This window comes from Melitaea cinxia, chromosome 21 (assembly GCF_905220565.1).
Source record: "Melitaea cinxia chromosome 21, ilMelCinx1.1, whole genome shotgun sequence".
Lineage (NCBI taxonomy): Eukaryota > Metazoa > Arthropoda > Insecta > Lepidoptera > Nymphalidae > Melitaea > Melitaea cinxia.
In genome coordinates this window covers 5,557,260-5,584,822 of record NC_059414.1, presented here as the reverse complement: position 1 = coordinate 5,584,822, position 27,563 = coordinate 5,557,260, and the positions used below count along the sequence as shown (strand labels likewise).

The following is a 27,563-nucleotide window of genomic DNA, read 5'->3' as shown; positions in this document are numbered from 1 at the left end:
TAGTACATAAATAAATAACTCATTCAGACCTAATAAGGTTGAGTGCTTTCACCGTTCATATAAACGTTAGTAACCTTTATTAATACAAGACAGATGAGATGGTTAATGCCACGCCCCGGAATCGTTGTAACCTATGACCTGCAATGTGCAGGCTTTCTAACCAAAACCAAGACTTTCCTATGTAATTTAACACACATAAATAGAAATAATTCAAATATTAATACAATTTGTTATATCCACTTATGATCGCTAGTGTTACATAAATAAATAAGAGATATTAAGTATGTTCTTAACGTATAGGCGCAGTGGTCGTCATATCAGTCGTCTGTTCCGCTAGCGGTCGCGGATTTGAGCTCACCACACAAGAGATATGTTTGTATTGTCCATATAGACGTGTACGTTTCCCCAAAAGTTATCCCACGCTTTCTTTGTTCAATTTTTTTTTTAAATAAACATCTATGAAAATAAAACAAATTCTACAAAATGAACCAGAAGGTTGTTAGTTTTTTCAAAAATTTCTTAAAATTAACGTGATTTTTAAACTGACTACTTTATATTTCTAAGAGTGATTTACAGAACTAAACGTAAAAATTCATAGGTAGAAAAAATGAAATTGCATTTACGACTGTAGGTATAATATAAGCCGGTGAACCGCAGACATACTCGTATATGTACCACGTTTTCTTAGATTATAGTGTAATATTAGATTGCCAAGTAGGCTATTGTGGCCATAAAATCGCTACAGATGTGCGAAATAACTACATTGTAGTTTATTACGCTACGTTACATTATTTTATTATCGCCAAATGCGAAGAAGTTATTCTCAAGACCGCATATTACATTGGCACTAAAGCTTACTAAAATATCATTTTATGCCTTGATAATACTTTACCAATTACTACTTTTAGTTCTACTATTAGTTCACGCTCTCCCTGTAATTATTTATTGTGTGTACATAAGTATAGGTATATCTTGTTAAAAATTTCGATTACTACACAAAATGTTTATTTATTCATCTTGTAGTTGATGACACTTGATATTAACATATTTTTTAAATTTAATCGTGAATTAAATTTATTTAAAAAAATCAATAAAAAAACATAAACTTATTTTAAAAAATGAAGCCCTTCCTAATATCACGAATGTTTTTCATTTTTTTTTATATTAGTTTTGCGAAATTAATATTTTAAGATGATAAGTTTATATAAATATTCTGGTCTGGGTTATCCTTGTGTGTATTCCGATTGTATTCGAGTACATGTCAGAGAGCACGTAAAGTCATCGGTCCCGCTTATTTCCAAAAGCACGATACCAATCATTAGTAACATTTTCTAGGTAATTTTTTTGTCAATCCACATTGGAAAAGCTTGGCGGATCGAACTTCAACCAAATAAAACAGTAGTTTACAGAATGTTTTAAGTTCAGTTCCAATTTATAATATTTTTTTCCTTGATGGTGAATATTGTGTTTTTATTGTTTCTAACGCGAATATTATGCTATCGAATATCACAAAAATAATAGTGGTTTATATATCACAAATTTACTTATAAATTTCTCGAAGTAGGCAGTCTTTAACCAAAATGAAATCAGTCTAACCCAATGAATATAAAACACAATAAAAGGGTTCCACATCACCTTAATGCCTTTATTTCTTATATCACTTTAGTTGAAGGAAAAAGCATTAGAACAAGAGGCCTACCTCTGAGTGCTTTCTTGGTTTTATAGGAGTTAATAGCGTCTAAATTGTCGACATGGAAACTTACTTCCACTTTTGGCGTACGGTCGTAATCGATAAGTATTCGCAGTTTATGCACTTAGTTTGCGAATTTCGTGATGTCCTACTCTATATGATAATGTTAGTGTGATTTTGTAAGGGAATCTGGATTCCGCTTAGCCTATCCAAACTATTCACATTTTGACATCATATTTGGACCTTATCATTTATTTGCGACTATATGGCTTGTTTATTTTATTTCTTTCGTTTTTTATGTTTTTATGGCTGGTATTTTGTTTTGGGTTTGTGACTTTTGTAAACTAATATTTTAGTATATTACATAAGAACTTATCCCAAGAGTTTTAAATGACTTGTATTAGGTATGTCACGAAAATGAATCGAATTCGGTAACGCTTTATACTTTCTTGGTTTTTTTATTTAGATGTGAAAATTTGTTGTTTGAACACCTGCTCTTACACAAGTAGATATTAGTACATTTTTGGCTTTATAAACCTCAAGCTTCTGTCATAATATAAAACGAGTTTTTAATTATAAAACAACATGTTTTAAATATAGTTTTTATGCAAATTCACTAAACGTAACTAAGAAATATTGCCTTTGATCCATAAATTTATTTTCTCTATTCTTAAATTTACCGCTCGTAATATTTCAGCGGCGCAATCTTCATTTAAATGGGGCTTTACTTGAGCTAGTCTTTCAGTTTAAACGTTATCCTTACTGTTTTTATAAATATGGAAATCTGTTCCTTGTCTGAACGAACAGAGTATAAGACGCTGATATTTTTCATGATAACTTTCAGAGGTAAATGTTAATTTCTGTTTTAATCTCCATATATTTTATTCAAATATATTGGTAAAAATAACGAAGGCTCTGGTTTAGTTTGATAATAGCTTACAATTTACATTTTTTTTGCATAACTTCCACTTTATGATCGTACGGTCACAGATACTAGACATTGTGTGGTTTATGAGAAATACAGTCGATGAGCTAAAGTATGCAATATGAAGGGTTCACTGATCCATGAAAATTATGGTCGGTTGTAATGTTGCTTATAAAAATAAACTATCGGGCCTCTTTATTACGATAGCTTTCACTTTGTTACACTGCTTCGCTTAAAACCCCTAATTTTTGTAAGTATACTGAAGTCGTAAAAATTGCATGTTTTTGAAAAACCATATGAGCTCGCTAATTATGACTCGTTTTTACTTTGCTATCTTTATATTTGAAAATTAGAGGGGGTTGTTCTCACGATTTTTCTACCAGTACGTTACAAGTAAAATATTTAATTTAAGCATACCTATTATACGGGTTCAAACCTTTGATTAAACGTATTTTATGTGACGGGCGTTGTGAAAATTTCGAACTAATTAAAACCTTGGCTTCCGACTTATTACATTCTCTTACTGTGTTAAGTTTAGCGTCGTAGGAGCTTTACAATAATTACTTAGACTGCTTACATTTAAGAAATATATTAATATTTAAAATGCACTAGGTACATATAAAAATATTGTACAGGTTTTAATTAATTTGAATAGTAACAACTTATTGGAGTTTCCCTATTCGCAACAAAGAAACAATTTCGCGCGCAACGATGTAGCCGGTCGCTGTGAATTAGTGTATTTAAACAGGTTTGTATTACTCATTGCCACTCTCGTCTGTAGTCCGTACAAGTTACGTTTTATTCAAAACTCCTTTGTCAGAAGTGTCACAACGAACTCGACAAAATAAACCAAAAAGCCAGCTTCGAGTCTAATTTATGTGCGATGAATGTGCAAGCCGAGTATCTCAAGACTATTTTGTTAGGATTTTCTTGAGGCGCCAGGAACGCCTATAGGCAAATCTGGCTTGGAATATTTTAGTCAAAAGCTTGAAAATTTTCAGCGCATAAAGTTATTCATAAATTTGTTTTTACTGCTCACTAATTTTTAATCTAAATTTACTTATTCATTGCTATTGTACGGCATTAGGTTTCATTTCTTTCTTTATTAAAAAAGTTATGTCGACTGTCCAAAAACGCTTCGAAGAAATTAGAATACAAGCAAGACACGATGTAAAGAATAAATTATTAAACTTTAATTATATGTTGTTACAAATGCGTATTAGCTCGGTTTAAAATACAATTCTTGTTATCTTGTTACAAAAACATTTATTGCGGATATCTTTTAGACTTTAAACTTAAGCTAAATATAAACATTTTTGAATATCATTACAAAAATTGACCGCTCCAGCGGGGTTCGAACCCGCGTCTCCGACTTGCCGTGTCGGCGCTCTAGCCAATTAAGCTATGGAACGATGCACCCGCTCGAGCGAAATTTTCGATATGATAATTTTTAATTTCGGTTTAAGCGAAAGGTCAAAAGGAGCGGTCAATTTTTGATATGATATTCAAAAATGTTTAGAATTCCTAATGTGGGTAACACAAAAATAAAAATCTTAGATATTAAGCTAAATATGTCATACTTATCATTTTAATGTTTAATACAATTAATCATTAAATTGTATAATTTATCTTAATATACAAGCTATAATTTTTAAATTTATTGCAAATCATTAGCAAAAGTGTTATGTAATTAAACTATTCCTGTGTGATACACAATAAGCTTATACGACAAATTAGCATTATAAAAGTTAATAATAACTTATAGAATCCAGAAACGCTTAAGGGTTCATGAGTTCCATGCAAGTTTGCACATTGACCCTTACGAAAATATGACGTGTTACCTTCGAATGACTAATGTTCCCATCCGTGACTTGCGTCGTCTTTTGTGCTGTTTCATTCAAGAGAAGCGTTCCATCCTAACGCTTACAGGTAATTTATGATGTACACTTCAACTTTGATAACATTCCGCAGTGACCTATTGTTGTTCAGTTAGATCATAAAAGTATATTGTTTAATAAATATTTTTTATGATAGTCATCCTTACTTTCATGTATTAATTCATCAGCCTATTAAAGTAACTTTTTGTTAACTTATTTCTTAACTTATAAAAATATAAACGTCAGGAGCTTAGTAAATGTTACTAAGGAACGTTCCATTACAAAATGTTTCATTTACTTTTTTATTCATTTTATTTAATAATAATTTTAGGATTTACGAGTTGGTAAAGTTATTCATACGTTACATTTATCGTACAATATCAAAACATGTTAATTTCCTGCAGCTGACCACTACTGTAAGACACGCGATGAAATTTAAAGATTTCAATATACCTGCTTTTGCCTACATACATAGAGGCCCTTTGGAACATTAAGTACTTCCTCAAGATAAAGAAAAAAAATACGAATACCTCATGAATACTAAATAATCGACCACGATCTATTTAGTGATTTCTATTAATAGTCAAACATAACAAAAGCGGCCTTCCTAATTCAAAACGAATCAGAAGAATGGCAATAAAAACAGGAGCGTCGAAAGAAATTCCCCACTCTCAAACATAAAGGCATAATGAAATTCATCCCCAAGTGTGTTGTGGGCTATTATTCAACCACATACAATATGTAGTGTGCGGGTAACAAATGCTACTAGGCCGCGGAACGGAAACAGAATCGCTAGATGTACCTGAGCGTAGTCTAGAGAAATAAAAATATTCTTAGTCGTTTCCAACAATTGCTATTACAGCTTATATAGTATTCAAATATATGTATCTGATTTCAACATTCTTTGAAGAAAAAATTCTTTAAAATATTAATAATAACTTTTGATTAACTCTTGGTAATATGTGATTAAACGTCAAAATTGAAAGTATGTTATATAATATGCTATATGTACGTCAACTATTTTATATATTTTTTTGCATCCGTAGGCTTATTTTAATTAAACCACATTTAAATAAATGTACATTAACAATTCTCCAGCAAAACCACAATTTATAATAAATAGTCAGTTAATTATTTTCATTACAACTGACATGGAATTGTATTATATCCGTTCATATATTTACCAATTACCACTTAATCGTTATCATATCATTATTTATTTTGCGTTAAATTTATTAAAATCTCCGGTAAGTTTATTTCATATCCATTCCATAACATTTGTTTCTTTGTACCCTCGTGTTCCTGCGCCCTGCGATTTGTATAGAAATAATTTCACCGCTATGACGGCTCCATACTTCTTGCCAAGTGTAATTTGCCTCGCGAGTTTTACTTACAATTACTATAATTTCTTAAGTCGCCGCAAGAATATAGATTATATCTTTACCCCGTCGCTTTTATAAAACAATATTTTTTTATTATTTCACACACTTGTGTATTGTAATTTTTTTTTTTAAACCTGAAAGAAATTGGTCTGTGTAAATAGTATAAATATATAATCCTTTGGCCTGTTGGCCAGAATATATTATTGTGTATGCATTTAATATTTAGATGTATGAATGTTTACTATCGTGATATTCCACAGTTTAATCTATTTGTAGATATTCTACAGTTCTCTCGCTTTGTAAGTATTTAATTTAACAGAGAAAGTAGAAAAGTAGTAGATGAAAATAGTTAAAAATTGTAATTTCACTACCTACACACTAATTTGTTATAACCATAGGACTGCCTCTGAAGTACCTAACCTCTGAACTCTTGGACAAAAGAGATTATTAATTCACAGAAATCACTACTGGTGAAGACAACGGTGTAAAAAAACACATAATTTTATTTGCGACCGAACATAGATCATTCTATTTCTTAGTAAGTTGATAAAAAACATTGTACTGTACTGAATATAAGTTACCCTAACCTTCATAACAAAGACGTTTCGACGTCTACGTTAGACAATAATCAAAGATATCCAATAAAACCAATTCTTTATTAAGTTTGGTGTCAATTCCGTGTTCGGAGGGCACCTTATCGTATCCTTGAATGGAACACTCATAGTAATTTATGTATGTTTGAGCCCTGTCGGTTGCTTTCCTCTTTTAAAAACTTTCGGCCAAAACATTTTTACAAAAAAATTCTTGTTATCTTATCACCTTAACCATATCGAAGAGAATTATGTCTTTTTCAAGTTCGACTTTCTTTTACCGTTTCATTATTTTTTGGTCATAAATTGTGGGAACTTGCCAGACTAAATCTACACTAGGTACATTTGTAAATGTGGATTGTGTCTGATCGCGTTTGATGTCAGAATCCGAACCAATTATAAAAAGTAATTATCTATTAGAAAACGTTATGATTATTTATTTTGTAAGAAAGAGGTTAGATATTCGCAATCGTATTAGATACTCAGATATTTAGTTGTTTATATTTTAAATGTAACCTTTTTTAGATTAGCAATATTTTGAGTAAATACGATAAAATGTCTTGAATATCCTTTTAGCGTCTTAATCTTTTGAATATAGACATTTTACTTGTTTTAACTCCATTTGGCACATTTTAGTTTAGGATATTACTTTATTAGGTTTTAGTTGTGATTATAAACTTCTCATCCTTTTCTAAATTTCCAAAATAGGAGTCTTGATAAATCTTTAGTTATTTTTGTTTGTTAGAGAAATAGATGGGGAGAGAATTTTTCTTTATTTTTAACCGTAGATGGATTTCATTTAGAGAATATCTTTTTTGTGACAATTCATATCATTACATAGCATAAAACAAAGTCGCTTCCCGCTGTCTGTATGCTTAGGTCTTTAAAACTACGCAACGGATTTTGATGAGGTTTTCTTTAGTAAATAGAGAAATTCCAAAAGAAGGTGTATATGTATAATACATGCATAACATAGTAGAGGAACACTGATAGTTTTAGAGGTTTCTAATGTGATGTTGTAATTAAACACATTTTTTTGCGCTTACATTGCAAATATTTATTTTATATTTTATATTTAGTACCAGACATGCACCCGTGCGACGCCGCGGCGGGTCCCTAGTTTTAAGTATGATTTTGTCAATAAATTTTTAAATATGCTTCCTTACTTTGACCAAATTTCAATATTAGCTTTTAGATATTAATGCTTGATAACATCAAGAATATTAGTAGGAAATAACCCATGATTTTAATGTTCACCGCCATTACCCTTTATGTAACTTGTATACAATAAAAAGTAAAAATTTATACCTACAATATTTTATACTAATGTTGTTAAAAAGTTTGTTCAAATTTTGTTATCAAGGTATTTTATCTTATATGAATTAATTTTCACCTTCATTTAGTTACTTCTTTTATTAAAGAAAGTTTAGGTTTTGGATTTATAGCAATAAGCATTTATTATTATTTATTATTATTATTATTATTATTACAATAAGCATTTAATTGATCTAACAGTTTTTAATAAAGGTAAAACAATATGGGGCGTATAGTTTTTGTTAATAGGTGTAACCTACATATGAAATCAAAAGGAAATTATAATGTGTTCATTGATGTCGAAAATATAAAATTACGCTTTCTTCAAAAATCACTGATGCAAATTAAACACGATATATGCGAAATAACGAAATACATTAAATAATTTAAGAACTTTTAGCGGGCAGAAACTGGCACAATATTTTGTGGTAATTTGCGATTCAGAGCGGGTACCGAGATAATTAAATCGTTGACTTGCCGGGTCAGAAAGTTAGCGTGTCCAATGACGAATTTGGATAAGTTAGCGAACTTGCCAATCTTGGCAAACAAGTTCGATATTTGCCAAACACTTCGGGCTATTTCCAAGTGAGAAACGTACACGATGCTCAGTTTGTGAACTTTGTCATCGATTGTTTTACATGTTTGCTGGACCGTTTTGAGGTTAAATGTAAATTGTGTTCCGTTTTGTAAATAGAAATAGATATAAATGAACTTAGAAAATACATAAACAGTTGGTCTTTTCATTTATATAATTCAGAATTTAACAAAAAATGTTACTTTTATTGATTAATAATGGTCGATTACACTAATCACATGCTTGAAAAAACTAGCTAACGTTTCTAATGTTTACGAGTTTTGATCGATTTGTGTTCGATAATTAGTACTAAGTTCATTATACCTTACTTCTTTAATTCCAATTTAATACCTTCTTGAGTGTCCACCAGTATATATTTTAAAGTAAGCTTTAGAAAAGATGCTAATGGGGTAATAAAGCAGAGATTACTGGAAAATGGGCCATTAAGAAGACAAAAGACTAACATTTGTAGGCAAAATATTAAAGGAAGCAACTCGTGATTAAGTGTGGTAATTATTTTTTACGACTCAATTCAACTCACTGACAATCAGCGTTAAACACATAAACACGTCTCGGAAAGGAATGAAGTCGAACATAAGTTTGTTAATTATAAAGTCTCCATTAGTAAAGACTCTACTTTGGATAACTATGCAAACATCGAAAACCGGGCTGGTATTGAAAATGATGATTCTGGCTTGCGATGCGATTGCAAATTGCAGTGAACACGATCTGAGAACAATCCAATAAGCGTTCGAACGCGTTTTGTTCGGCTTGCACATCTCGATTGAATCGTATGTCCGCCTTATTCAAGTTTCACGACATCGTATGTTGCACAATTTTATACGTTTGTGAGAGTACTTTTTCTTCGGTTGTTTATTAACTGTATATTGGAACTGAGATTTAAATCTATGTTGGTTTTATACGTGTTTGTGTTTATTCAAGTAGTTTGCTTCATCTACATCGTAAATTCAGAATTGTAATCCTATTACACTTACAGATAACAATCAACAAAGTAATGCAAATGATAAAATAATATCACTGTCTTCTCACAACGTACCAACACAATGATAGAATTTAAGCGTGGTTACGGCGTATCATAATTAATCTTGTACATATAAGATAATAATAAAAACCAAGAACATTTGAGGTAAAACAAAAAAGATTGTAAAATTTACATAATCAACATTCGCTTCTTCAAGATTCCCGAAACGTGTAACGTTCCTAAAAATATTTAGCTTTTACTAAATTAGAATTAAGGTTGCCAATCGTGGAATTTGTCACATCGAAAGCCGACTCGATTGGAATGAATTGCTCAATGGAGTCTGTATTGAGTCCCGGATTGGGCTCCATTCGCGATTCCGCGATCCTGCCACATGCGCTCGCTCTAACGCAATCTGCGACGTGTTTGCATTCGGATGCAATCCTGACGGGTTTAATGGTAATCTTTGAACGGTTCCCATTCACTTTGGAACAGAATGAAAGTGAGAATTATCGGTTTTCGTTATATGTAACCAAACGCTGAATTTTGTTTGAGTTGTTCGAATGAATCATTTGTTAGTTCTAGTTTTATGATTGCCTTTGAATGAGGATTGAAATCTGATCTACCTACTACAAATTTAGTCAGGCTTCGCTTAGAATATTAATTATTCAGAAACTAAGATTCCTTTGCTTCTCGTGTCGAAGGCTGCTTAATGTGTAATATAACTTCGAGATCGTAACTTATCTGTCAGGTGTGGAAGTAATTCAACGCGTGATCCATTTTGCTCCGCCGACAGCGTATCGTTTTAGAATATCAAACTTCTAAACCCGTGTGCTACAAATCATCGACGTGACAGGGAGATAAAGCTAAAAATATTCACGCTTCACTATAAATAAAATAAATATATCCTAGTACTGTATTTTAAAAAACCTGTAAATGTTCCTTCCTTGTGCAAAGGTTTGAAAATAAATTTGCCACACTAATCCACTGTAAGTGACAGACAACCCAATTAATGTTCATGTCAGAATTTCTTCCGAAACCTGAAAATGTCGATGTGTTTTTCCTTTATAGACAAAGAAGAGCGCTTCGAATCTATACATAAAAAAGTCAATGTTGTCAGCTCAGATTTTAACTGGTGGTGATATACATTATAATGTATGACTTTTATGTAGATCTTTATTAAAATCTTCCATATTTAGTTCCAAACTTGTGATCAATATTTTAAGTAGACGTTTATATATGTTATTATTATGTTATCGAATAATAGCGATTGCTCTATTTAATTTCACTTCATTGTTATAAAAAAATTCAGTCCAAATACAAATTTTAAGAAATGAAAATAAAAATTATTATGTTGTTTATCGACAGTCGTTATAAGTACAGGAAATTATCGCATGGAAGCACTTTGATCTGCTTAAGTTCTTAGTTTTGCTCTAAACGTAGGTTTCTAAGAAACTTCTTTCTCTGTTATATACTTACAATTGTTTTGCACATATATGATCTTTTCTTATATTGAGTTATTTATATTCTATAAACTTTCTTGTTGTTACTTATTTAACTAGAAAAACTTTGTTACTTGATATTATTTATAAACGCGCCTAATATTTTCTTTAACTAAGCCTATAAAGTCTAATAAAATGCCTGAAAGTACCTACTGATATGGAAGATGTCCCTGTCTGATTTATGAGAAATTTTGTCGTATTAGTCTATTAAAGAATTGTTACAAAGAGAGTCCTTATGTGGTGGACAATGGAATTTAGTAATAAGGCTACGTTGTCATCCCTTGGGTATGTAATTTGGAAGTCTACATTAATCTTAATATTTTTATTATCTTACGTCTCGCGTTTCAAGGATCTAGCCTTCATTAATAAGAAGTCGCAGTATGGCAGTAGCTTTATTTGGTTTTTAGTTATACCTAATTTTTATAATACTTACTATATGAGATTGCTAAGAATCTGTGTCGACCTGACATATACTCACCGGAATTACCTATTAGTAAGTATATGTTTTTACCATTTAAATTTTTATTGTATGTAAAAAATTATAGTTATATAATTTATTATAGTTATGAATAATTATTTATACTCAAGGATACGTAACAAAACTTCAAGTGCTGAATGATACACAATATAAAGTTGAAATTGCACAGTCTTTAAGCGTAAAATTATACAAAAGTTTATTATACAGCGTAGATGAGATTTTTGAATATTCATTTCCTAAGAGAGTTAAATAAGAATAAAAGTTAGTATGAAAGTTCGTCACTTTTAAAGTTACCATAGATCTTAAAGCTTGTAGAAAACATCTTTTGAATGAAAGAAACAAAATAAATTATTTTCATTTGTTTCCTTGTCTAGACAAATGTATCTTTTTATCGAGTGGGTAACCTGATTAGTTGAGGATGCAGCGTGAATTCTAAACGCGTTTTCAAGCTAACTATCAACCTGCTACGTGTAAGATATTCATTGAAGCTTCCCAAGCTCTATCCGCGGGTGAAACGTGAGATGCAAAAGTTTAGCATATAAATAAATATTATGGATAAGGTACGTGCTTATGGGTCGGGTGCAGTGAATATCTTTACTGTTTGCTGCTTAAAACGTAAGGTGTTTGTGTTTTCTGAAGAATACATTTTAAGAATATTTAATTTGCGGCCCGTTACGAGTTTAGCCTTATTTAAATGATTTTTTATTAAGTCTTCAGTACTTTATTGTATGCGTGTAATATATTCATCACCTTAGCATCGTAGGGTATCTATGTAAAATATCTTCCATGCTATGCCCGTTACGTTAGTAATCTTTAGACTTTTTCTAAGTATCCATAGCTTCAAAAAGGGAGCAACTGACAATGATAGAAATCAATAAACATAAAAAAATATGTATTAAATTTAAATCTCATCCCTAAGTTTTAATAAGTTTTGAAAAATTTATATTTATACATATATGAACCGTGACAATATACGTAATTCGATCCTATAATGATTCTAATACTTTGTAATTTTACAATGCATGTAAATTTTAATCCATTTATGACTTTAAACGTACTCTTTCATAAATACAAGATATCACGAGCGAAATCTCGCCCCGCAACGGAATATTCGACGTTGTCATGCAAACTGTAATCGGGCCGTTTCGCGAATGATCGCAGCGCGTTAACACGACGCTGTGCAAACAGGCTGCGTTTGTTAAAGCTAATTAGGCTTAGTGTAAACCCGGCTAAAATACACGAGTACTCCCTCAACGTACATTACGGAGCCGAGTGAAATTGCGTTTAAACGAATCAAAGTGATTGAAGTCAATGATGAATTATGATTTTTGCTTTGATATTGTTAACGAGTTGCGTTACGTCATCCGCTTTACATTTTAGTACGCCTTAGAATTGTTGTTGGTTATGATGTTGGCTCAACGGTCTCATCCCTGGTTTATGGCGATTGCGCTGGGTTGCGGGCTCGATCCCAGCATATTATACTGGTACACATTTGAATTGACTACAGATGTTTGTCAGGTTTTGCGCGTTTTATTAACCGACTTCCAAAAAAGGAGGAGGTTCTCAATTCGACTGTATTTTTTTTTTATGTATGTTACATCAGAACTTTTGACCGGGTGGACCGATTTAGACAAATAACAATAATATGTTAATTTAGAGCTTTTGACTGGGTTGAATATTTCGATATTTTTTTTAATCTAAAGGTGGTGTGTGTCAATTGGTCCCATTTAAATTTATTTGAGATCTAACAACTACTTTTTGAGTTATATCTAATAATGCGTTTTTACTTGACGCTTTTTTCGTCGATCTACGTTGTATTATACCGCATAACTTTATACTGGATGTACCGATTTTGATAATTCTTTTTTTGTTGGAAAGGGGATATCCCTAGTTTGGTATCATGATAAAAAAACCAGGATCTGATGATGGAAACCCAGATAAATCGAGGGAAACTCTCGAAAATCCGCAATAACTTTTTACTGGGTATACCGAATTTGATAATTTTTAATTTAATCGAAAGCTGATGTTTATCATGTGGTCACATATAAATTTCATCGAGATCTGATTACTACTTTTTGAGTAATCTTTGATAACGCGTAGTTACTTGACTATTTTATCGTCGATATACGTTGTATTACTTGTCGATGTAATTGAAGTCGGTTTTTTTTTCGTTTGTCTGCAAACACAATTATTTGTGTATTGTGTGTTATCGATTATATTCGTAGTTTAATTTCATTGCATCTTAAAAGAAAAATCTGATTTTAATAATTATTATAAACGGCTACACGAGCCGTGTTGTTGAAGTTGTGGCTTTACATGAGACAAATATGTTTTGGTCAAAAAGATAAAAGACAGACGGTTGAGTCAGAGTTAGCATACTCCCTTGACATTAGCATACTCACTTGGTGAAAAGACACCCAGAAGACTACGTACAGTTACTATAACTGTAGTACGTAACCCTTTGCAACCGCAAATAAAATTTGCTCAAAAATTATATTATCAGACAATCTTTGTCTAGTATCAATGGCAAGCTTTTCATCGACTAATAAATACGATTCGTTTGTTAAAATGAATTAGTAGTAATCTTAGCTCGAATAGATATATTAATATATCAAACATAAACAAACTGTAACATATCGGTAGATATATTAGTATGAAAATTGCCATAGTCTAATTTAAAATAATTTGAAGAAAAATCGTTAAAGTTTCTATATTATAAAATGTAGAATAATATATATGATATGATTGTCAATACCTCATCCATTCACTCGTTATCACATCAATCATCTCTTAATTGTCAATCTTCTCTTAAATCTTTGCTAGACTAATTATTATCTATTTACTCATAATTTGATGCTAAAATTGGTTCATTACTTTAGAGTATTTGTTAATGATAATTGTTTATAATGTGCTATCCAATTAGTTCTTACAACAGAAGCCGGTTTCTTTAAAATATGAAACTGTATGTGTACCGATACATAGAAGCGAAGTAAGTCCAAAATTTATTTGATTATGCTTTTATGTTGATAATATTAATACGTCATGAACTCGGTATCCGTTTACAACTAAAAAAAATATTTGAGGGGGATATAAATCACTATGTGTAGAAATAACTCTTTGGTACTGAAATAAAAAAATTAAAAAAAAAAAAAAAAAATTTTAACCAAATAAAAATCATATAAATGGGCGAAGCCGCGCGGGATCTCGAGTCTTCTTTGAAAAGATATAGAGTTTTTATTACGACCGGGAATCGAATCGGTTGAAACAGTTCACTGATCACTTCATAAATTAAACTTCGTATAATCAAGGATAAGGCATAAAGGAAGCGCGTTGAAAGTGAAGTTTTTAAACGGTTTTTGTCGACTATAAAATCTCTATTTTATAGATCCCAGTTTAGAATTTCATCGTTGAGATTGTTTTCACGCCTAATTTACTTCTCCATGACCCCAATACTAAACATATGTACACGTAAATAGGGTATATCTAGTTCATTAAACGTAACATCAAGCAGGATAAATAAAATTCTATTTTCATACTCTTAAATTTACTTATGATACTTTTTAACTGACTTCAAAAAATGGAGGAGGTTTTTGATTCGACTGTATTTCCTACATGTGCTACTTCAGAACATACTGGGGTGTACATATTTTGATTATACTTTTTGTATTCGAAATTTGGCTCTCATGCGGTCCTATTTAAAATCAAGCTGGATCTCACCAGCTATTCTTGACTTAACTCTAATAGTGCTTATTTAATCGACTACGATTATATGTTCTCCTTTTACTACTTGTCTATGTAAACTGAAATCGTTTTTTTTGGTTTTGTTTGAGAATGAACACAATTGTAACTATAGCAAGTAGCGTCTTTGTTCGATAAATTAAATGGAAATTTGCAATATTTACTCATTGACTGTCTCGTTCGTGACTTTAGCAATCTTTCGCAGATGCTCTTATAAAAACAATCTCTATAAATACAATCGATCTACGTACTCATATCGATGTTAAATAAACCTCTTCATCACTTACTTTTAAACATCACGTACGAAATGCCCACTCGTGCATATTAGTGTGCAAATAATAGCTCGTGACACACATTTCCGTTTAAGTAAGCGACTTTGCTATTACTGTTTTATGAATGACACATATTATATTATTTAAAATAAACCCCTAGGCGTCTACAGCACAAACAGAAGTTATATAAATAAAACGATCAGCTTTAATAATATCGCTTGTACGGCATTCATTTGCAATCGTTTCAAATGTCTGAAACAGATTTTCAGTATTTGCTTTAGAGATTTTGTCGTGTTGAACAGGACCTTGCAGTAAACAATTTTCGACACGCCAGAATACGCTCTATTGTTTTACAGTAGGTGTTAAATTGGCATTCGCGGATTGAACACATCGAGCGTTTTATTAAAGTTTCCACTTTCAATGGCTGCAATTAACATTTTGTCGCCGTCCACCAGAAACTGGCGGTTGTTAAATTGAACCCTATCGCGCGGTCCCGTGTTAAATTCCCGCTGGTTTTAACTCCGAAACTAGAGACTGATTAACTTAAACCGAGCTGCATAGACTTAGTTGGTTCATACGAAATTCTGAACTAGCAGAGAAACACTTTGAAACTAGTTGCGCACAATGAATTCATAAATTTAATATTGGTCTAAATTAATCGATTGTTTTTAAAATTTAATGAGGGGAATCACGGCTTGTGGCTTTTATCGATAACAAACTAAACAGGAACTCACATACGTTTATATATATACTCGTATAGGTATATCAATTCATATAATAAAAATGTAACGGGTCGCTGTCTACATTTAACATATTTGAGAAAAAATATTATTTACCTTTATCAACGCAAATAGCACACAAAACAATGATTGTCAGAATTTTAGTCTGTTTTTTTTGTTTGCATGTGCGTTTGTGAACGCTAATCTCAGAAACGGCTTATCCGCTTTAGATGTGGTTTTTACTAATATATTGTGGCAAGATTAGCTTATTAACTATTTAGTGTCTGTTATTATTTAACATTAAGTGTTATTGTTGATTTGTTTCATGTCAATCGGTTCTTAAATAAAAAAGTTATGCAAATTTAAAGCATCACATGATAAAGTCACGATTCCATGCGGATGAAGTTGCGAGCACAGCCAGTATATATAGCTGTGCTTCTTCGCATATAAAACCTAAATATAAATTTAACAGATACAGAAATACCAAACGCATCAAGTTTATGTACACTACAATATGCGTAGTAAAGCTAAAGTATCAGTATAGATAGTATCCGTCTTTGTATTATTTACTTTATTACAAATTCATGACGTACTCTTCCGTCAATGTTTTATTGTCTCCCTCGAACCGGTTAGAACCCCTCGGATGCACCTGTTTCGAATTTACTTACTATTCAAAGTCATTCTACTGTTTATTTGAATCGTTTGCATTTTTATTCTCCATTTATTAGCCTACACCCCGGGAAGCATCAACGGATGAATTAGGGGAAGTCTAGTTGCCAATTTATCGGGGGGTCCGAAAAAATATGTCACTCAATCGAACGGTTCACGGATTTCGTTATAGTTTAATGAACCATGATTGTGTCGAGCACCCCACTAAATCCGATTTTTGACGGTTACATTGTTAGCTAATTTATTATAAGTAGCCCTATATTTTTTGGTCGACATTTGGCCATGTTTTTTAAATTAAGCTTCACAATTATGCAACTGTTAAGTTAGGGAAGAATTATCTAATATGTATTTTTGCTTTATTTTTTCAATGGACGCATTATTTTAGGTTAGTTCAAGTTTTGTTATTTAGTTTTCAGCGATAATGGTCTATTAAAAGTTTAACGACGCAATGCGGTTAATTTTGCCAATAAGTAAGACATAAGCTTACATTTTGAAATTTATTGCGTTACAGCTTTCATCAAATTTTACTATTCATTAAAACTTTTATAACTATAACTTTTTTGCAAATCGCAAGCGTGATAGACAAAACGACTGATTTATAAATGCCTGTAAAATTAATAAAACCAAATGTTCACACACCAATCGCGTTATCTTTAATTTTTATATTAATTTAAGATTAAAGTACTGTAAGTACAACAATCTATTTAGAAGATTGTAGTTTCAAATGTAAGTACTTACTGTTTAATAAAATATTTTGATTAGCTTCTAAACATGTGAATATTGACAAAAAATCAAATCACATCAAAATTTCGTTCTTAAACAAATATATGTCAATAATTATTTCAACTCCTGTTTTCCTATGCAAATGTATAACTGCGTATCGAGTTCAAAAAAAGAAACTACAAAAGGTTTCATGAAACACAAGTTTATTATACGGATGTATAGCGTTAAAAACAATTTAGGTTATGTACTCGTATTTTTAAAGCAAACAATGGCCAATAAAAAGAAAATTTTCGTTTCTTTAAAGAAAGAAAAGGAATAACAGCTAATGCATTTTCTACGCTTAGCGTGTCAACCGTGGAGGCTTTCTTTCCGGCGTAGCTTGGTTCCCTGTCCTTAGTAAATCTTTATCACTTGTTAATTAGTAAAACATAGGAAAATTCTTATTAAGAAAGAACATAATGTATTTTAATTACTTTTTTTTATACGAAGAAAATCTTGTTTCATATCGTCCTTTTTTATTATTTGAATAAAGAATTTTGAATACTCCTAATTTGCTATTGTAATGTTATCATAATTTTTGTATATGACGCTAAATATTAAATATAAATAATTATAGGATACTAAATATTAAGAGCGTATTTTAATATCAATTCAGTAAGTATACCTTATTTTAAAATTTTTGTTGCAACTTTGATTTATTCTGTATATATCAAAACTGTTTCACAGGGAATTCGCAACTATCAACAAAGTTATAAAAATTTTCCCGCAACACATTCTTCATGGAAATAATACTTTGAAATATGTATAAAAATAGTATTGTATTTAAAGTAAAAATTATTAAAAAATAAAACAACGTCAGTTCCAATGAACGCTCTAGTGACCTCCCGTGGTGACGTCGACTCAAATTTTTTGAACTAACGCTTCACACGTGCTTCAATAAACCAACTGACACGATACTGACGTGATAAGTTTTGTTATATGTGTTACAGAAATGGTTCATTCAAATTCATTGATGACAAACAAATGCGTATTATTGAAGTGTTATGCGCATGGAAGGTAAAATTTTTACGGATCAAACGAGTCACGGCGTCACGAATTTTAAACGTCTATAGACGCGTATATTCTCGTCCGATCACCGAAGTTAAGCAACGTCGGTTAAGTCGGCCGCGGTCAGTACTTGGATGGGACCGCCTGGAACACATGACGTTGACTTTTTGTTTTTTCTCAATTAGTATTTTTTTATTAGTTTATCAAAGAAGTTTCACTTCTGACTTCTTCTTCTGATATGTACTTTGTACGCACTTAATTTTTTTTTATAGTATATTGGGTTCTAATACAACTTAAAAACAACCGCTTTATGTCGATAACCAGAAAACTATTGACAGTTCAAAATATTCAACGCATCTCGTCTCATCTCGTCCAAGTATAACTAAGAGTAAAGTTTGCCTGGAAGAGATCGCTATAAGCGATAAGCCCGCCTTTGCATACATTGTTTGTTTTTGTCTAATCGTTCTAAAATGTATCTTCTTTTTTGTGTGTGCAATAAAGCTTAATACTAAATAAAAAAAAGAGTCGTATAAGAGTAAACAGAATCATAACATAAAAATTTAATATCTGACAAAAACAAATGGCCGTCACGTCCAACCAACTGTAGAGTAAATGCATTCGTGCAAAAAAATAATTGGTTCTCTTATAAAAGTTGTCATCTTCTGACGGTCAGTTTAATTTGGAATAAAATTTTTGATAATGTAAATGTTTGTTTTAAACTCTTCGTTTCTAATTAAAATATGTTTTAACATTTTCTAAATAGTTTACGCACTGATGTACGTATTTGAATAAAAAGCACATTGTTAAAAAACTAAAATTAATGTACGTATTATTTTAGTGTACTAAATCCAAATGTAAATACTATTGATATATATTGCTAATTTTATATTCAAAACAATGCCTTCATATTACAAAGTTCAGTTAAATCCGAAGAATTCTGTTCATTTAGTACTGGAAGTATTTTAATTGCAAATATTTTTCGAGACCTTTCTGTGCCGGAATTTCTACTAGCTGAATGTAATTTACTAGAATTAATTCAATACAAATAACAATAGTCCACGTTTCATTATAAACAGCATACGCCAGAATTATGCAACGTTTGTTTACACCTATTTGCATTTAGATCGTTCTATCTTCCATGAATTCTAATAAGGATAAATCACTGCGCGTAATCATATTTCTACTTTTGGTGGTAAATTGCGAAGACGTGAGACCTCATGTAACCAATTTTGAATCCCGTCAAACATCGCCGGAACGCTTTCAATAAAGGGTCCTCGGAAAGTTACGCTAAATTTCGTATTCCACATTTGCCTCGTATTATGCAAACGCTTCCAATGCTCCTCATAGAAGCATCTAGTGCCACTCCAAAAAAAAAGTTTATTTAGGCTGCTGTAAACATCCACTTTCATATATTAAAACTTAAAGTAAAAAGTATATTTCTGTTAAATTTAAATTATTTTAAGTGGCAGGGTTATTTAAATATTTAATTGTGAGACTACGAAACATACACGAAGTGGAACTTACTAAACCTTGAAAATAAAGTTCCAACCACTTTAAGCGGCTTTGATGTTCCGTTCTGCGTAAGCCATCAAGAGCGTTGCGACAGATTTCGTAAACTTTAATGAGCGGGTAGAGTTAAACGTCGATGAGGGACTTCGAACTTTTTAAATGGATTGCTAAGTCTAGTTTACTGATATACAATGACCTACTTCGCTATAACGACTCCCAAATCTTCTTTAATATCAAATCTTAAAGAAGATAAGACTAGCCCGTTGACGTTGTCTGTTGATCCTGCTTTCTTCTTCGGGGGAAGTGGGTCCGATTTCCTCTCTGTGCGTGTGTGTGTGTTGCTGCGGGTGTAATACGTTACGATTATATCGATTATGTTTATATCGATTATCTCATTTAAAAATGTACATTTGATATGAAAAGAAAGTACCTACATCAACTAGCTGTTACCTAAATACACATTGGGTTACTTACCTTAGGAACAGACGACGTAATATACAGAGAGTTAAGCATATTTATTACTTATTTTCTCTTAAGTAAATTCTTCAAAACAGAAATGCGATTCAAATAGCGATTGCAAATATTATATTCTGGGTCGATGAACGCCGGTGTAAATCACTGTAATTTCATTTAGCACCCCATACCTTTTCACGTCGTTGCTACTCATTACTTCGGCCTCTTGTACGATAGCAGTCAATTGAATAGATTTACGCGTTGTTATTATCAACTAACTTTGACATATCGGGTTGTTTTTAGTATGAAAAGTGTGCTTACTGGTAGAAACGTTCATTTAGATTATTTTTTTTCGTTATCTATATTTTAGTCGAAAATTTGAGGCTAATATACCTATCCTATATAGCCTATAAAAGCAAGTAAGCTCTTATTTAAGGTTATAAAAGAAAAGTGTGCAAAAAATAATTCTTACAAAGTAGTTATATAGTGTTACTTTTTATGCAATTCACAAATGTTCATAAAATCTAAATAAGGTCTTGTAATTAATCAACGGTAGTTAAACTGGATAAATCAAATTCTCTTCACTCCGAAAAAAATCTGTTATTTCCGATTCAATTTGAGACGGGAAAGTTGAGGTTTAATTTTATTGCTGCCCGTCTTCATTGAATCGTTTATCGTCGCTTCGTCAATTAATATCAAATTTACTCCCCTTATGTTTGATTACTGATAGCCTTTTGAAGGCGGCCATTGACTTTTTGGAAGATACTTACCTCCAATCTCCTACTCGAAAAGTTATTAGGAGTTTTAATACTTTAATTATTTTTGGTATTGAAATATCGAGTTACGTAATAATATTCTGAACGTTTTTGGCCTCATGACTGCAGCGGAAATTAAATCAGACGAAGAGAATTCGAAATATTTTTAAAATACGATACAGTCGTATGTCAGATTTTTGTTAATATACAAAATGTTTATATTCCATGATATTGTGATAAAAGTAATCAATTAACTGTGCTTTTACCAACAATGTTTCAAAATAATTCGTTTGTATGAAAATAGTATATTTTTGCACTTTTTTGTTGTCATTATAAATGTGTTACAGGTATACAAATATGAAATGATATTTACCCATAATTTTTTTTTGTTACAGGTATAAATCAAAAGAGTCAGCAGTCAAGGAATAAGAGAAGTTATAACCACTCAACAACACATATTCGTTACTTGTTTTTAAAATACATACTTGCCTTATTCGTATTGTTTTTGTTATTAAAATAAAAACATTTTCAAGACCAAATTTAGCATTGGTTGGTCGAGGTATAGTACTACGCGCTGTAGATACAAGCAGTAAGTTACTGGCAGTAACCGTGCCAGGGTAAAGAGACTGCTCATCCTTAGTGACATTTCAAGAATTGAAATTCATTACACGTCCCACTTCGCTTTAAAGTTTACTTGTCTTTTCTGTTTCTCTGTCTCAAGTAATGTGTTATAACACTTATAGGTGTATAACTTAGCATAAGTTTGCTAATAGATAGTTTTGATTGGGAACGGTGACAAATTAAATTTCGAATATGACATACGGCTCTGAAACAACATTAATATCCCACTGCTGAGCAGAAGCCTCTTTTACGTAGGAGAAAATTTACAACTTAATCCGTCACATTGCTTCACTCTGCAATAAGAAGTTCAAGCTGAGCCTAACTGTGGAAAGTTAACATGCAGTAACAGACAGATAGGTTTTAGGATAGAATAAAACACGATACGGTTTCTGATATTCATATATCACGAGAAATACTTGAAAGTGGAATTTCATATCCTTTATGAAATAGATCTAGAAATTTCTCTCGTAAGAGTCATTTGTATAAGAAACGAAAATTTCTGTAACTTAATAATAATCGGTTGGTTCATGTCAAAATATCAGCTTTCTTGGTAATTGCTTGATTTATATTTTCAATGCGATGTTTTGATACTGTTAAATTTTTATTACAAGCTTATATTTATGTTGTTGTAAACTGCGGTAACAGAATTTGTATTAACCAACATTTTATATTTAAAGTCGAATATTATATGATTTAATATTAATTAAGACGAGTTCAAATTAGTCTTCCATTGTAGAATAATGAGGAAGGAATAATGAGGATATTTATAAACATTTTTGAATATCATATCAAAAATTGACCGCTCCAGCGGGATTCGAACCCGCGTCTTCGACATACCGTGTCGACGCTCTAGCCAATTAAGCTATGGAACGATATACCCGCTAGAGCGAAACTTTTGATATGATGATTTTTACTTTCGGTTTAAGCGAACCGTGGCGCCGTCTATAGTGAGTTCTTTACAGAGACCCGTAACTGACCGACAACGAGGATATTTATGATAAATGTTATAGACAAACCCTTATACAAATTACACTAGACATAGTAGTTATCTAGAAAACTAAAAGTATTCTAGAATGATTAAAAATAATAATAAGTCCATAATTCTATTCCATTTCTTGATAATATATAACTGAGGTATGGCACAGCAGGAAATTTCCTGTTTAAAATATGGAGCAGCCAGACTGGGGTAGTGCCTCGACGTTACTGAAGATCGCGGCTAAATAATAATGTTTTTAAGCAGTGTTCCTGTTGGTGAGTAAGACGACCAAAACACTTGGGGGAGTAGGGATAGGGTGGGCAACGCACTCGTGATGTTTTTAGTGTTGCAGACGTTTACAAACTACGGTAATCGGCGATCGCTTACCATCAGGTGAGCCGTACGCTTGTTTGCTGACCTAGTTATATAAAAATGAAAAAATAAATAAATATTACAACGAGTTTACATAAGGAAATAAAACTAGTTCGTTGTAATACAAACAGTAGCATAATAAAACAATAAAATACTCCAAAGTAAATAACTGTAAAAATAAATAAAACATACGGAAGTGGACAGTTGATACAGTAGAAAGGGAAAACGTGTATTATATTTCAAGGTTAGTGTAAATAATAACTATCGTATGTATTAAAAATATGTACATGTTTCTATTAAATTTGCACTGAACGCGGCACTCGTAGCGAGATAGCCTGTTTCCGCTTACAAAACATATAACGAAAATCAAATACAACAAATTGAAATCTATCGTGCGGGGCAAAAGCAAACATCAAGATCGAAACGTTCTATAGAGCAAAATTCAAAAGTAAAATATTTATTGTCTGCGCTTCTCTCGGACTTAAATAAATAGCATGTGTTGTTCCCCGAGACCGTCCGTTACAAAGTGCTGGCCAACGCATTCATTCAACAATTGTTTATTGGATTTTATTTTTTATTTTGTTGGCTTATTATTTTGTTCATTTGAATTTAGAGTGTCAGTAAACTGTTTTTTTTTCTATATTATGTCAGGTAGATAGTAAAAGTAGGTAAAACTCGAGTTAAAAAAATATTTATTAAATTATATACATTACCTATGTATATTTTTTTTTATTTATAAATTTTGATCCACGGGCTCAAAATGCCCGTGCCTTTGTTTATCATGCATGCATTATAATACTACAGGCGATTTTTCTACTTATTATACTACAGATCGACAGTCCTGTGACTGCCTAGTAAAACTAGGACGTGGTCCGACGCCGACGGTTTTTTTTTTTTTTTTTCCTTACTAAATACTGTTTATGCAGAAGTATACACATAATTGCTTTCTAATTTCTAACATTATTATTTTTCTTATCTATGTCTATATTTACACTTATTTGCCTAGTTATCATATATGTACACTTATTTCCTAGTTACCATATATGTACACTTATGTTCTACTTACAATGTACACTTAACCTATGTTACTGTTGGTAAGGAATTTTTTTTTTCTTATATATATTGTATATATATATATATATATATATATATATATATATATTATTTTTTTATATAGTTATTATTTGTTTATCTATGTATAAGTTATCTATTTCTGTTATTTACTTAAATTTCACTACATAATTATTTATTTATCTATTTTTTTATTTTATTTTATAGGTACATCCACAAAATACATATGGAACATTATATATAATTCACTATTACATTATTATCTAATATGTATCCCATCACGGGGTACACAACATTCCACAATATATTAATGCCGTGTAGCAAGTATAATTAAAATTACTTCGCATAAAAAATTAACAGTAAAGATACTACTTGTTAATAATAAAATTAATTTAAAAATGTCATCAATCAAATTTATATAAAGTGTAAAGTTGAGATAATATTAATAATCAAACTTAGCTTAACTAAAATTTGAATAAATATATCAACCTACCTATGTATATTAAAAATAAGGACAGTATAAAGGATAAAATTCTAAAAATAACGAAAAAAAAATTATGAACAAGGAAAATTACCTATTATTACGTAAGTATTAGCCGCGTTTGACAAATTAAAATCTTTCACAATTTTAATAATGCTAATTGATATGTGGGAGCTCAAAGAAATTTATATAAAGTAATAATAAAAGCTCATTTCGCTAAGAAACCGTACACTAACACCTACGTAACAAACTTTATCCCGTATATTTTATATTTCTGGATCTAAACCGGATCCCTCCCCTATGATTGAATCCCCGGCCGGTGTTTGTTCTCAGCATCTTTATTTTGTGGACTGAAATGCAATATATTCTCCCCTAAGTTTCAAGGCGTACTTCGAGTTAAATATATTGGGGATTACTAGAGTTCGAACGTCATTTCGCGTATGGATATCGAAGATCGACTACATTTAGTACGAAGGTCTAGACAGAGTATTATTTTTTTCAAATGAATAACGATCTCTTACAATTTTTTTTCGCTGGGAAATACCTATTATACTTTTACGCACCCCACCGACGAGGCCGGTGCGTGTGTGGGGCTCTTGGCCTGGTGGACAATTCAGACTACCTACTAAAACCAAGCGGTGCCCTCATCGTCATAGCGGGGCGCCACGGGATCCAACTATCTCTTTCAATGCTTTAAGTAAAAGATTATGAAAAGCAACTTAAAATATAACATATTAGGTAACATTTTAACAATTTGAATACATAATATAAGTAAGGAATTGCGAGACGCAAAAAATCTATTTTTATATTGAAGCTTTCATTAAGTGTGTTGTGAAAACATTTTTAAAATACGCTTACACGCTGACAAAATCTTTAATTAAGTTATACAGAGTTACATATGTCAATTTACTCTATATAGACAGAATTTTTAGTGATAGCGAGGCTTTCAAACAATTAACCAATTCCATTTCACAACGTTTACCAATCAAACAAATTTAATTAAACAAGTGTAACTATAATAAAAACTAATATTAAATATAAAGTTATATTTTTTAATAATCATAACACCTAACGATGCAATATCGTTACACTTAAACATCGCTGAAATAATACATTTGTATTCTATTTAGCTTAACATGATTTCATTGTAACGTTTAATATAGTCTGTTTTATGGAACAACTAGCAGAATTAGGAGTCTCATTAGGGCAAGCTCACACCGTTTTAATCAGTAAAAGTCTGGCATCGTGTGATTCGCGCGTATTCGAGTGAAATACGGCGTACGTGCTCGCACACCGTCCATTTGTATATTCGAGATTCACGGCCGACCTGCCAGGTAAATTCTCTCCTGTTAAACCAGTTTCTGATAATGCAAGCGTCTAGGTAACTCGTTCATTCACATTAGAATCGTGAACTTATTATAACGTGCAACATATCTCATCTATTGTTTAAAATAGTTCGGTTTGTTTTTACTTTTATGTAAACAGTATCCTGCCATGTCCCATTTCGAGAATATGCATGTAAACTTTTGCGTTACTCCACAACTTCTGTCGAATTGAAACGAAAACAGACGTCAGTTACAATGTTACGAACTTATAAAATTGCAACAAAAGTTTTGTAAAAGATTGTTTCGTATGACTATTATGTCATAGGAATAATGTTTGACATCTGCTTTTCTTACTAGTATTACTTCTTATCTATTATTATTTATTATAAATTATATATGAATAAAAATGAATGTTGCTAAGGGCATAAATCGAGAATGGCTCGACCAATTCGGCTAATATATTTTTTGTAAGTCCCTTAAGTAAGGCCCACGGAAGGTTTTAAAAATAGAAAAAGATAAAAAAATTGACTATTAACTTTTGACAGAACAAAGTCTGTCCGAGCAGCTAGTCCTTAAATATTTTTGTCGAATAAAAATTTTAAAAAATACTGAAGAGTAAAAATAAAACAGCCCTTGGAAATGGAACGAGAGGAGTTGAAACTTAGACCACGTTATCAGAACTTTTTTTTCTGCAAGATTGTTAAGGATAAAATTGTATATTAGAAATCAAAACACACTCTATACAAGTAGAGCGTATGCTTGCACTTTTGTGTAAATTTACCAGAATTATTTAAGCTAATGAAACTCTGCCACGATAGTGCATCATTGTCACGATCAATAAGTTACCAAAGCGTGTGTTGGAAGTTCATTTTCCTAAAAGTGAGCGTCTAATACAAAGTAGACGACCAAAATATATTCGTAGTAACTATTTTAATAAACAAATAATTTAAATTCGTTTATTAAAAGCCTCATTCATAAAGATTTTACAAAGTAAAAACAAAGTAGAAATTTTAATAGCGGTAGAAAATTATTTATAATTATTTTACTACTAAGACATACACTATGTCGCAACATAATTATTGTTTAATTCAATAGCAATGAAATACTTAACTCCTGCTATATATCAGAGCATGTGTGCGTAGCTTTATTTAAAACACTCGATTTATACCCTTCTACGTGAAGGGCCTCATAAGATGGCTTCAGTATCGCAATCCAGCGCCTTACGTTTAATTCTGGCAAAATTAATTATACTAAGTAGGCTTACCGTTGCCTTTTAATTAATTGCTTTAATATTTGAACAGACATTGCGATTTATTACATCGATTTAGATCTTTAGCGATTTACGAGTGTTCATTTCCGGCGGTTATTTTAGCCATCAAATTGAAATTTTTAAGTACGAAAATAGCTAAAAGTAAGCATTCGGGGATGTCATTTCACGTAAAAGCGTTGAATGTTGAATTATGAAATGTCATTCTTCTTGCAAATAAGTCGTCTGAGAGCCAGTGAAATGTAGACTATTTT

The 27,563-nt window shown here is 31.4% G+C and overlaps 1 long non-coding RNA gene across 1 annotated transcript in view; it reads left to right on the top strand.

The window, feature by feature from the left end:
* LOC123664028 overlaps positions 1 to 21,691 on the top strand; it is a 30,970-nt gene extending 9,279 nt beyond the window's left edge. Inside the window, exon 2 of the long non-coding RNA XR_006744741.1 lies at positions 21,592 to 21,691. This is a non-coding gene — a long non-coding RNA (uncharacterized LOC123664028). The remainder of the gene's footprint in view (positions 1 to 21,591) is intronic.
* Positions 21,692 to 27,563: the final 5,872 nt, after the last annotated feature.